Genomic DNA, 13,714 nt, shown 5'->3' on the forward strand with positions numbered 1-13,714 from the left:
TTTGCTGCTGTCAGTTACCTCTGATTTGTGAACAAGCTGGAATGAGCCTCGGGGAGAGGGCGGGAAGGTGACAGAGGGATACTTGAAAGAAAAGTTACATACCTTGCTGCTGTGAAAGGCTAAACATATAATCTCCTGCAGGAGTTCTATAATTTCTACCTTGCCTGATCATCTGGTAGGAAGAAAAACTGCTAACTGATGACAGCCTTGAAACGAGCAATTGAAAAGGTTTGGGGTTGTTTTTTTTTTCTACCTGCAGGTAGATATCCTAGGAAAGAGGAGGGTATCAGGAAGGAGCAGTTTGCGTCTCTAGCATGTGGAATTAGTCACTGTTAGCAAAGTATTGGTTGAAATGTTACGGGCAGAGAGCTCTTCATAATAGAAACAATATAGGAGCCTTTATTTTTATATGAACTTGGAAAAAACCCACATAATTTATTTTCTTCTTCCTGACAACTTCTTTGAAATTATGGGCTTCGTGAAGTTATTCAGGTGGGACCTCACCGGTCATGTAGGTTGTGTTCTGTCAGGTTGCTCTGAAGGCAACCCCTGATGAGGGCTCTTTCTCATCTCTGTGGAAAGCCCTTGGGATGTCCCAAGACTGCCAAGGCCCCTCTGCACTTCCACATCTTCGTGCCTCAAAGTGTGAGCCTTGTCACCATCCCTTGTTCATCCCCAGATGAAACCCTTCAGGTATCTGTGCTCAACATATACATGACATACAGGGCCATGCCTTATCCTTAGCACTATCTGTAGGTTTTTTGTAGCAAAAAGCAGTGATAGCTGTAGGACTTCTGTGTTTGTGTGCTGTGCTTAATGAATGCCAAGATCTGAAGCCATTCCTCAAGGCAGCAAGTCAAAGGACATAAGATGAGTCTGGCTGTCAGGTGATATTAACTTCTTGGCAAGATCTAAACTCTGTCCATGTTTGCAGTTCTTGCACAGGCTGTATGTAAGGGCTGGACCTCTCAGTCAAGTTTGAGGGCACCCTGGCACACCTCCAAGTTCCCAGCTGCAAAGCAGAGTGCCTCTCAAGAATCTTCAAATAGGGCTTAATTTACATTTCCCCTTTTTGGAGACTTCTGTGAGGTTTGGTCTTCTGAAAACTGTTAAAGATGTGTCCAATACCCCCTTCATTGTTTAAATAATGAAGGCTATGGGGCTTGTACTGCAAAGGGAAAACTTTACTTTAATGCCCTCATTAACCCCCTGGCCCACCTAACCTGAACCCTCCCACTCCTCATTTTTCACCCTCGTGTCACACACTGTTGCAGCACGAGGTTGGCCACAACTATGGTTCAAAGGCAAGTTCAAGGAGAAGATGCTGCTGGGGAAATTAAACATGATATTGCCACACAGACATACCTCATGCTATGAACTGCTTTTGTGTTATAAGTGCTCCTTTGGTTCACTTGTTAAAAAAATAAAAGAGTTGCACAAGTGCCATACCTAACCACTTGGAACACCTGGCCAGAGGTTTCTGAGCCTGGATCGGAGTTTAGCAGCACACATGCTTGTTGTGGTATGCTACTAGAATTGATAAAAGTGTTTTTAGTGCCAGAGAACAAATGCTGAACCCCAAAACCCAGACTAGAGTTTTACAGCAACTAGCAGGCAGGCTAGGTTTTCTTACTGCCTACAGAAATATGTGGAGCATCCAGCTGTTCTCCATATACCTGTGATGTGAAGTGCGAGTAGCTCTACACAAGGGAACACTATGGGCAGATTACATCAATGGTTGCAAGCAGAATATAAAATTCTGGCGTTTATTAAAACACCATAACAGAGCTGAATAGGTCATTATCCTTCATTAATGAAGAACCAAAGAAACATGCTGAGTGATGTGCTGTCTTTTCAATCATATTAGTCCACATGAGACTTGGACAGAGCCGTTTATTATCCATCCTGTTTTCATAACTGAGGTTTTCAGCTCTAGCAGAGGGACAGAAGATGCCAAGTTTCTCGAGTTTCTTTTTCTTTATTTTTCCTTAAGTTTGGCTTGAAACTGTTAACATTCAAAAAAATCGGTATTGCTCCTCCAAAGCTTATGCTTCACTGGCAGTTTTCATAAAGCAGCCAAAATTATCAGTTTTCACTGTGATCAGCACTGGGAGGCTTAGAGTATGTTAGGATGAAGATCTTCACAGTCTTACAGACCAAAATACCTGTTGACAAGCCCAAGGGCTGAATGTATTTAGCAGTAGAAGTGAATCAGCTACAAACTGTAGAAATGGGGATAATATCTAGCAAATTTTACAGGTCTCTTGCAGTGATGAGCAGTATTTGAAACTCAGTCCCACCCACATTATTTTCCCCTCTCTTTGGACAGCATGGTAGGACCTCACATCATGGATCTCTTTGCTGACGCCTGAAGAAGAGCAGATCATTACCAACCAGCAGCATCCCTGGTTGTGGCCTACCACCACCCACAATGGTATCCAGACACCCACCGTTACCTGGCCAGCCTGCTGCTGCCATCCTCTGCATCACTGGTAGATGTCAGTAGAAAAGCCCTAGTACATGTGACACAAGTGGACACGTCCCTCACTGGTGACCCTGTGTAAATGAAGGCACTTGCACAAGTCTTGAAGCAGGCACTTGCCTGGCAAAATTTTGGAGCAGATTCTCCTGGAAGGCATGCTAAGGCACATGAAAAACAGCCAAGTGCTTGATGACAGCCAGCATAGCTTCACCAAGGAGAAATCCTGCATGAACAATTTGGTGGCCTTCTATGATGGGGCTACAGAACTGATGGAGAAGGGTAGAGCAGTTGATGTCATCTACCTGGACTTGTGCAAAGCACTCGACACTGTCCCACACGACATCCCTGACTCTAAATTGGAGAGACATCAATTTGATAGGTGGACCACTTGGTAGATAAAGAACTGGCTGGATGGCCGCATGCAAAGAGTTGTGCTCAATGGCTCAATGTCCAGCTGGAGACCAGTAACGAGTGGTGTCCCTCAGGGATCGGTGGTGGGACCTGTCTTGCTCAACATCTTTGTTGCTGACATGGACAGTGGGATTGAGTGCGCCCTCAGCAAGTTTGCCGATGACGCCAAGCTGTGTGGTTTGATTGATATGCTGGAGGGAAGGAATGGCATCCAGAGGGACCTTGACACGCTTGTGAGGTGGGCTGATGCCAACCTCATGAAGTTTAACCATGCCAAATGCAAGGTCCTACAGCTGGGTTGGGGCAATCCCAGGCACAGCTACAGGTTGGGCAGAGAAGAGATTCAGAGCTGTCCTGTGGAGAAGGACTTGGGGGTGCTGGTCGATGAGAAAATGAACATGAGCCGGCTGCAGTGTGCGCTTGCAGCCCAGAAATCCATCTGTATCCTGGGCTGCATCAAAGGGATCATGACCAGCAGGTCGAAGGAGGTGATGCTTCCCCTCTACTCTGCTCTTGTGAGACCTCACCTGGAGTATTGTGTGCAGTTCTGGAGTCCTCAACATAAAAAGGACATGGAACTGTTGGAACAAGTCCAGAGGAGGGCCACAAGGATGATCAGGGGACTGGAGCACCTCCCATATGAAGAAAGGCTGAGAAAGTTGGGGGTGTTCAGCCTGGAGAAGAGAAGGCTGCATGGAGACCTCATAGCAGCCTTCCAGTATCTGAAGGGGGCGTATAGGGATGCTGGGGAGAGACTCTTCGTTAGGGACTGTAGTGACAGGACAAGGTGTAATGGGTTAAAACTTAAAAAGGGGAAGTTTAGATTGGATATAAGGAACAAATTCTTTACTGTAAGGGTGGTAAGGCACTGGAATGGGCTGCTCAGGGAGGTTGTGAATGCTCCATCCCTGGCAGTGTTCAAGGCCAGGCTGGATGAAGCCTTAGGTGAGATGGTTTAGTGTGAGGTGTCCCTGCCCATGGCAGGGGGGTTGGAACATGACGATCTTAAGGTACTTTCCAACCCTAAGTATTCTATGATTCTAAGTCCTTTTTTCTTTCAGGTGCTCCAAAAAATAGGGGTTAAAACAGAAAAAAACATGTTTGTTTTGTTTTTTTTTTTTTCTTTTTGCAATGTGTTTGCATGTACATCTGCTCTAGAAAGGTTTAATACTGTTTTTTTCAGGGCAGGTGGTTTTCTATAGAAAAAGTTATTATTCATTTACATAATATCTGGGCGAGTAATTTGTTTTTTGTCTTAATTTGGTGTAAGCCAGCAAAGATATAAATTGCTTGAGCTATTCTCATAGCTTCTAATATTTCCTTGCAACTGGAGGATAAGAGATTTTTGACCCTCAGAAATATTTGGGCAGTACGTAGAGGGTTTTTTGATGCTCACTGTACAGGATTGTTTCTGAGCTGAAACTCCGAGGGAACTGACAGTGAACCTGTGAAGAAATTTGAAAAGAAAGCTATAATGATCAGTGTTAGTGCTACTGCTGCCCCTAACAGATACATAGCATATGTGTGTTCACGTGATAAAAATATCAAAATACACTTTCATTTATCTAGTATTACTTGTGACTCAGGAAAACTACGGTAATTGTGTGTGTACAAGATGTGAATGGAGAAGCTGGCACAGGTGTGGCTACAGCAAACATCCCTCTGTGCTTAAATGAATGAAATCTCACTGTACCGTAAGCCATTATCAAAGGTACAGTCTGTAAACGTTGGATCGAAGTCCTTCAAGTGTTCCCAGGATAGGGAGTAGGAAATCCCTGCTTTCTTCCATTTCAAATGAACTCCAGACAGAAAAGTTGCAATTACCTAGGCAGCTTCAAGATGAGTGAGCAGTTACTTTAGAAATAGTAAGGGTGTTAAACATACAAAGTTCAGGTGTTGCCTTCTGGCATTTTTTGTGTGTTCTTTAATATTCATCTTTGTAATTTAATAGGCATAAATAGAGATCATAATTACCTAAAACAAAAATGCTTTTAAAGTTTTGTCTGGCACATTATTTTGCACTTTTCCTTTAGACTGTAAACTATACAGACAGAATTGTAACCTCTGTGGGAAATACAATACTTGGTATCTTTTATTGCACAGCAGTAAGTTTCACTGCTGAGGTAACGGCCAAAGGCATGAGAACTTCCACAAAACTCACTCTGGCTTATGCTAGTGATAGCCAGAGTTCAGACTATTCGGAAAACATTTCTTATTCTGACAGTCAGTAGCATATGTAAGTATTTTTTGGAGTGGCCCAGTGGGATCTAGGGGAATTTATGAGATGCTATGTGCCATAAAACTAGTTCACTAGTTCATAAATAACTTTCTGAGCAAATAGGAATGAGAGGAAACCTTTGCTTAAACCTGGAGGAAAAACAAAAAATATACTGTAGCAGCATGTCAACTGTCCCCTGCCTGTTGTTGCTGCCAGGCGATGTTGATGTTCCTGGGCTCAAGTAATGCCAGTGGACCCCTTGGATTGACCAGCCCAAGTCCTGAGGGTGCTTTCCAGAAGAAATTTAAGACCCAGCCTCTTCTGAGGTTTACTGTTTCAGAGCCTGTGACTTGTGTGTGTAGATACAGCCATGGACTCACCTGCTGTAAACACACCACCAGCACATGGTGCTTGCAGGATCAGGGCTTGGCTTAAGTCACTCGATACCAAGGGATACAGGGGAAGTGGTGGCAAAACAAGAAGACGACGAACACACACTTTCTGCCCAGTTGCTGAAATTGTGCCTGTTATAATTGGCCTAAGGGAAGGAAGTTAGGTCTTTCATGTGTTCCTGAAATATTTTTATTCATTTGCTCCTGTTGTTTCTAATAGCTGAGGACTGGGACATGTGGAGGAATCTCCAAAGGACAGTCATATAACGAACAAAGCATCCAAAATGGGTTCTCTGCCTTCCTTTTGTTGTCTTCCTGCCAGTGATGACAATACTTCAGAAGGAAAAGCTTGTATCAGATGAGTCCCTGCCACTTTTGGAGTTAATTTTTCACAGCTGGCCAAGGTTTGTTTTTTTTGCTCTCTGTTGCACATCCCCTGTGAGGAGGAAAATGCATTGAAATGTTTGAAAGCTCAAGGCAGGTTTGGTACTTCCCCTTCTCACCTTCCTGCATCTGTTAACCTTCCCCACATGAGGAGACTCTTCCTTAAGTGTCTGGGGAGTAGCTCAGGCCAAAAGGAAGAGAGGAGCAGCAGGGGTTTAATTTGGCTTATTGTTTATGGTAGGTTGCCTAATTTTAGGTGAATGGTCATTTGTTATATTAGCTGATGTGTATTCTGATATTGCAATTTGAATTAATAAGAGTCTTCCAGTGCCAAGATTAGCATCACAAAATGAAATAAAATAAATAAAAAGGGTTAAAAAAACAATCAGCCAGTCCAATTAAAATTGTGGCTGTCTGGAGCCATGAAAAATGTAGCATAAATAGACCTGCAAGGCTTGCAGGGTGGAGCTGGCATTGGCAGTAAGGTGTACAGGTATATACCTGTCTCTGTTTTGGCCCAAACAACCCTCAGTGTGCTCCTTTTTGGGATTAGAGAACAAAAGTCAGGCAGTCGCTGATGAATTGTGGGAGAAGCCAACTTGCAGAGGGAAAGTACCTGTTCAAACAGTCCACACTTCACCTAAATATCTCCACAGTATAAAGACTGTGCTTATCAGTTTGTTATCATGCTTTCTGGCAATTAGTAATCCACTTCATCCCTAGCAAGCTCACATCAGTGTTGAGCTAAACTGACAAGATAAACTTGGTGCTTAAAATTCCATTTCTAGTAATAGAAATGTACCCCATCCTGTCCATTTTTTTTTTAAGCAGACTGTTTCTGAAATTATGTGAAATATCAACACATTAGATTAAGCCTGGGAAGCATGCATTTAAAGGGAGAAATGTGTGTTTCTGAACAGCATGACATCTTAGTATTTTCATGTTGTAGAATTTTTGAAATGGCTATTCTCCATCATACCCACTTTACCTTTTGACTTTGGTACTCAGATTTCTTCATTTTACTCTTTTCACAATTTTTGTTTTCCCTTATTTGTTACTCAGTGTAATAAAGCCTGGAACTGGTAAACCACTTAAATACATATTCCACTGTAAGTTTTTAAGGGGGTTTTCTTGAAACCAGTAGGTATTAAGGTCTTGCTCAAGTGCTTATTAAATCACAACTAAAGTCTTTGTCATCCAGTCACGATTTGGGGAGATGGTGCTTCTTGTGGCTGGTTCAATTCCATAGATATGATGGCAATACGGACAAGCCAGGTCTGCTCACTGGTGCTGTTTTCTTCTGAGGCACAAATCATAGAATCACGGACTGGTTTGGGTAGGAAAGAACCTTAACGCTCATCCAGTTCCAACCCCCTGCCATGGGCAGAGACACCTTCCACTAGACCAGGTTGCTCCAAGTCCCACCCAACCTGGCCTTCAGCACTGCCAGGATGGAGCAGCCACAGCCTCTCTGGGCAACCTGTGCAGGGCCTCACCACCCTCACAGGGAAGAGCTTCTTCCCAATAATCTCCCCTCTGTCAGTTTAAATCCATTCCTCCTTATTGCTACACTGTGATAAAGTGAGTCAAAAGTCCCTCTCCAGATTTCTTGTATGAAAATAAAAGAAAAAGGAAATGATCTTTAGAGCAAATGAAATTTCCCTGGTGTTTTGATTCTTGGATGATCACATTGGCTCAAATGCAAGCTGATTTAAAGGGTGGAGATGTGTCCTATGCTCCTAACTATTAAAAGCAGCTACTGGAAGATGTTCTTCTTGTCCTGCAGCACACAAATGCTGCTGGAGTTGCAGCAAAATGGCTCTTTGCATAAAATATGGTGTGTGCTGTTCATTAACCAGCTTGCCATTAGCCTACGCCAGGGTGAGAAAGGTTATTGTATGATCCAGCATCACAGGCAGCCTGACCCAGCTGCCTCCCTGGGAGCTCATGCTGCAGTGTAGATCATAGTGCAAACACCTACAGGGGCAGACCACAGAGCTGCATCTTGGATGAAACCTGTCCAAATAAGCAAAAGTGGGGAGAGCCCCTGTGTTTTTGAAGTAGTCTTGACTGCCTATGGAGAGCCTGGCTTGGTCATTTCTTGCAAACGTTTTCTTGTCCATCAGTCTGGAGCTGGCAGTCCCTTCTCTCTTATTAAAAAAATGTGTGTTTTCCTTATGTTCTCTTTTATCAGTTTCATATACATTGCCTTGAAAATGGAAAAAAATCCCCAAACTTATTCTCTCTCATTTGAATTTGCTGTATGCACCAAGCCAGAAAATACACAAATACTCTTAGAAAAAGTCTTTAATGAAGGTAATATTTGGCTTAGTTTTTAAGAGGGCAATCTGCCAAAGGGTGTCCCATGTAAGCTTTTATAGACAGCGTTTTTCTACACAGAGCTGAGTTGACAGCTTTCTTCCTGGGATAATCACAGTCTTCATTCTTCCAGGACAAAATTACTTTTGACAGTACAAAACCAAGGACATCTTTGATGTAAAATCTGAGTCAAACACATGAACGGTGACACTATGGAAGTCATCCCATTCAAGAGAAAATGATAGTAGTGGAAGTGAGATCAGAGGTGCCAGCTGAATTAATCAAACTAGTAAAATGTGAGGAAGTACGGTCTATAAAGCTGCCTAATAAATCTGAGTGCAGTGTCTTTGAATGGAAGTGTCTTTGGACACTAAGCTGGGTGTTAGGCTGGGAATGAGCTCTCTGTGTCTGTAGTCCTGTTGGTATACGCATGATGTGCTGCATTAAATGTTTTGAATGTGCTTTATCTTTTTTTGGAAAAGGTCTGTCTGAATCCCTAGTGCTTGTTGGTGCAGTGTAATATGTAATGGCAGGTTGTTCTTTTTCTCCCCTCTCTTTCTTCCTTCCTTCCCCTCGTTTGGGATAAGGATGCTGGAGTTGCTATGTCAAGCTGTGGGGTGAAGCTGACAGGTTTGGCTCTGTTCCCTCTGCCTGTCCTGTGAATGGCAGAGATTGGTGGGCCCCATGGGCCCCTAAATATCAGCCACTTTGACTCTCTGAAGGTAATTGTGGATTTTTCCAGGGAAGGACACAGGATATCGAGGTGAGTATAAACCAGAAAATGTTTTGCAGAGGTGAAAGTGTAACAAACACTGCTATGTTTTTCTTAGGTTTCTAAAAGGTATGGAAGGAGTTGGGTTGCTCTGTCAGGGAATCTGCCTGGGTGATGCAACCATCACCAGGGGACTGATCAGCAGGGCTTTTCCTGGTCTAGCCCATCTAGGGGAAGGCAAAGCAGGCCCTGCAGAGGAGGTTTTTTTTGGTGCTTCTTCCCCAGCTGCATCCACAGACCCATGACTACCTGCCACCTCTTGGCCTGCTGCACCAGAAATGTTGCAGGGAAGGAGGTGCTGTGGAAGTCACCAGAGCTGAAGTCCATGTTGCTGCAGTGATTTACCTTAAGGGAGATTTCACTCTGGTCATTACACGCTGTCCAAACTGTAGTGTTCACCACTGCCAGTGTTCACACATTAGTTTTTCTATATTATCTTCTGCATTATTTTCTACATACATTTTTCTACATTTTCTACATTAATCTGTGTCCTCCACTGTGCCATGCTATTACTCTAGCATAAGAAAGTGATCATATTCTTCCAGTGTAATGTGTGGTAGTGCCTTGTCAATGCTGGTCTGACTCCAAGGAGAACTTGTTCCCACATACCAGATGTGTAAAGCTTAAGGAAGAAATCAAAAAGGAAGCAGTTGGCAGTGCAGGATACTTTTCTCATCCTCCCCTTGGATGCTGTGAGTGCAAGGGCTGGCTACCTCTCCCTCTCCTGTGTGAGTACAGGTTTGCTTCTGCAAATATCAGGAGGGTTTGGGATAAATGGAAGTGCAGTTAAAGGTGATGCTAATTGTGGTGTTTAGCCCAGGAATATCGATGGCACTAATATCTCGGTAAGCCTACCATTGAGCATCCTTTGATTTAAAAGACGTGGAGATGGAGGTGAGTGTTTCAAAGTGGGAAAGGAGAGGAGGAATATGTTTCTGTTCCCTCAGGCTTTGAGCAAACGGAGCTCACTAGAGCTCGGAAGCTTCTTTTGCCCAGGTCCCAGTGGGGCGGTGGCGCGGTGTGGTCAGCAGGGTGCGCCAGCGCTCCAGGGTTGCGTCCGCACCACAGCCGCGAGGAGCACAGCGGCTGCCTTCGCTTGTTAAGTGTCCCGTGGAGTGTGGTCCAGCTGTCGGGAAACCGAGCTCAATGAACAGCTTCCTCACAGCAGCCCTACAGCACCTTAGAGCAGCCTTCCGGTACCTAAAGGGGGCTGCAAGAGCTCTGGAGAGCCATGCTTTGCAAGGGCATGCAGTGATGGGACGAGGGATAACGGCTTTAAACTGACATAGGAGAGCTTTAGGTTAGGCATTAGAAGTTCTTCCCTGTGAGGGTGGTGAGGCGCTGGCACAGGTTGCCCAGAGAAGCTGTGGCTGCCCCATCCCTGGCAGTGTTCAAGGCCAGGTTGGGTGGGGCTTGGAGCAACCTGGTCTAGTGAAAGGTGTCCCTGCTTGTGGCAGGGGCTTGGAACTGAATGAGCTTTAAGGTTCATTCCTACCCAGACCAAACCCAAACTTGTGGTGTGCCCATATACTTACAGTAAGGATCGGTAGCTCTTGCCCACCTTAAAGCAGGAATGAAATATTAAACAGCCTACAAGATCCTGGAAAGTATTTCAGATGCTTTTCCGCTTTGTTTTGGCTTAACACTCCCTTTTCTATGCGCTATGCTGCATTTGGCCATGCTTTTCTTAGCATCCTTGAAAGACCCCTCTGGAAAGCTAATGGAGATGGAGAAAAAGCCAGATGGGGAAAAGCCTGCAGAAGTCACTCAGACAGATGAGGCACACAGGTTTCCCTATTCCTGGCAATATTTAAGCAGCAGGTCTCAAAGTGCCACCAATTTCCCAAAGAAACAGCAGCTCCTCAAGTTTGCTCAGTGCCTTGCTTTCTTCTTCACCCTTCAGTCTGTGGCAGTGTAGTAGAGCCTCCCTGTTCTCTCTACTCTCAGCAAGTACAAAGCAGCCCCTGTCTCTGTGGTTCAGCACAGCATCTAAGCATGCAAGTAATCTCATCCCCATTAAGTAAAACACTTAGATGCATGCTTACCTTTAATTATGTACTTAAACCAAAGACTTGTGAACTTGTATACTACTCTTGTGCTGGACAGTACAGAACTTAATGAGATGCTTAAAGTTCAGTAAGTACTCAATGATTTCCTGGATCAGGACTTAAATAGAAGATTGTTCCACTTGATATTTAAAACTAGATTATATTTAATTTTGCAGTCATGGCAGTTCCTTGAAGTCACATCGATTTGCCATAAATAGTTCTTGGGGGCAATGTCCTTGGGGCCTATTCCAGGCCCCTTTGATCAAACTCCTATTGGCATCACTGGATTAACATCTGGTCCCGAGTCCCTGCAGGAGAAAGGGAAGGAAGGAAGGAGGCAGCTGAGATCACACCCTGTTGCCTCCTTAGTGACACTGGTGAGAGCCAGAGCTGGCAATGAAGGCACATCAGCCTCCTCTCCCACACATGGGAGAAGGTTGGGCAGGGTGGGAGGGGAGGCATCATTACACCCTGCAGAAGCCAGGTTTGCCTGAAAATCACGTCCTTCACCTATCCTTTATTTCACCCCCCATGTCCCAAATAAAGTTATGGAGCACAGAAGGTGAATTCAAAGATGTTCATTCCATTTGTGCAGACAAAATGTGCTGCTCTGCTCTGAGTTGCATTTGCTGTTGAGGTTAGTCAGGACTGTCTTGTTGCACACAAGCTTTAGAACAGGATGGTTACTTCTGTGTTGGAAGTTCAGAGAGCTGAGCATTGCCTATATAATGTGAGGCTGTAGCTGCGGTCCTTCAGCACAAACACAGCTTTTGAAGAGCTTTTAGCTCTATTTTCTTTAAAGAGGTGAAATGGATAAATCAAAAAATAAACTTAATTAGAACATAGTCATAAATTTGTATGGGTTTAAATTCCTCTAGATAGTAATACATCCATTTGTGGGGAGGAGCGGAAAATAAAGGAAAAAACCTGAGTTTGTTTTGGTTTAAAGTGTCTGAATGGGATACTGGAACCATCTAAGTATGGCTCAGGAGTTCACATATAATCGTGTGCTCAAATGTAAGGGTTTTTTTCATGCAAAACATCTATCATCAGAAAGGGGAAACTGTCTCATTTAAATTGCATTCCAGGTTACTAAGGAATTCTTTAGTTTGTTGCAGTAAGCCTGTGCAGTGTTTTGCTTAGCTACAAAAGCCAGAGGCAGATTGTATAATTCCTATTTCCTGATTATATGACATAAGTGAAGGGACAGAACTTGGACAGCTCAGTTTACAACTGGATGCAGAGTTTTGAGAGCTGTTAGCAAAATTACAGCTGTAAAGGGAGAGCGTCTCCTAAGACCAACCTGTTCCCACCTCCTGCCTTGATATTCTCCTGAAGGATCCCTCCATTTACCTCTCCAGTTTGTCATATAATGAGGTTGAAATGTAGCTATATTTTATTAACATGAATATGTTTGTGGTGTGTGTTAAATTGCAGTTGGTGCCTGATGCAGTCTGGTTCTTATCTTCACCTTGCATCTCTGAGACCCTGGGGAAAAGCAGAATTTCTTCTCTGGGACGAGTCCCTGAAAATCCTCAGGAACAAATCTCCTGGGATTGCTGTTCTGATAGATCCAGTGTACTCTGCCATTTGTGGTAGTGTCAGCCGTGAAGTGCCCTTTTCCGTGCAATTTTCCCTTCACTCTATTTTTTAGTTTTTCCCTCTTTTTTTGAGGGACAGTTCTCTCCCTTCCTCCATCTACAGGGGTTTTCCTCCTGTCCACTCTTTCATGCTTCTGTTTTCTCCTCCTCTCTTTATTCCCTGTCTTTCCTTGGGTCTTTATGACCGCCTTCAGCATCACCTCCCTCACCTGTTTGGCTATGCCTTCCTCTGCAAAAAGAAATAAATTCCTTTCTTCCACAGCCTTCAAAAGCCATTTGCCAAACCCCTGTCACTTCAGGCTCTCACCTGTTGCATGTGAGACACCAAAAGATCAAATCTGAGCATTGCCCATCCCCTCAGCCTTTTAGAGGTAGCAGTCCCAAGACAAATTTTCTCCCTCTTTCCTTAGCTGACACTAGCAAGAAGGAAGCAGCTACCTTCTCTGCAGCTTCTCCTTTGCTTCTGCTGAAGTAAGCACCATCTCCACTGCTGATAGTTATCCTAGCAGTGGAAAGCTGAGCCTGCTCTGCTGTCAGCATTGCAGCCTCTCAATTTCTCCTGCTGCTTTGTCCCTGATCTGTCTACTAAAGACTAAAAAACTCCAGAAGTCATACAACTCTTACACTGCAAGTGAAATAGCTTTATCCCTTAAATGCTTACATCTGTTTTGCAGTTGAAAATACTGAATTTTCTTAGGTCACAATTTGTCCCCCCTGCCCCATGTATTCTAATTATCAGAGCATCAGGTATCAGGTACTTGTAGAAAACATATGCTTAGGGCAGTGTTTGTGCACAGGACCTGAAATCCACTCTCAAACTTGGATGTTGTTTGGAGACATCCTACCCAGGGTTCTCATTGTGCATCTCAAATGAAGATTTTACATCTGTCCTTTTGCAAAATCTGAAATGTGGCTGGCGGCACCCAGGGGAAGCATGGGGAGAGAGCCAGAAACCCATGTCCAAACAACCCACAGCTCTGAAAATGCTCAATGCAGCGGTTGGATCCAAATGTCATGGCTCATGCCCATCTCCATAGAGAATGAGAGGGAGGAATCAAACACCCTGCTCCTTTAGCTGACCAAGATA

Source organism: Neopsephotus bourkii, unplaced genomic scaffold (assembly GCF_033783945.1).
Source record: "Neopsephotus bourkii isolate Nb327-2 ecotype Australia unplaced genomic scaffold, CSIRO-AGI_Nbou_v1 NB_690, whole genome shotgun sequence".
Classification (NCBI taxonomy): Eukaryota; Metazoa; Chordata; class Aves; order Psittaciformes; family Psittacidae; genus Neopsephotus; species Neopsephotus bourkii.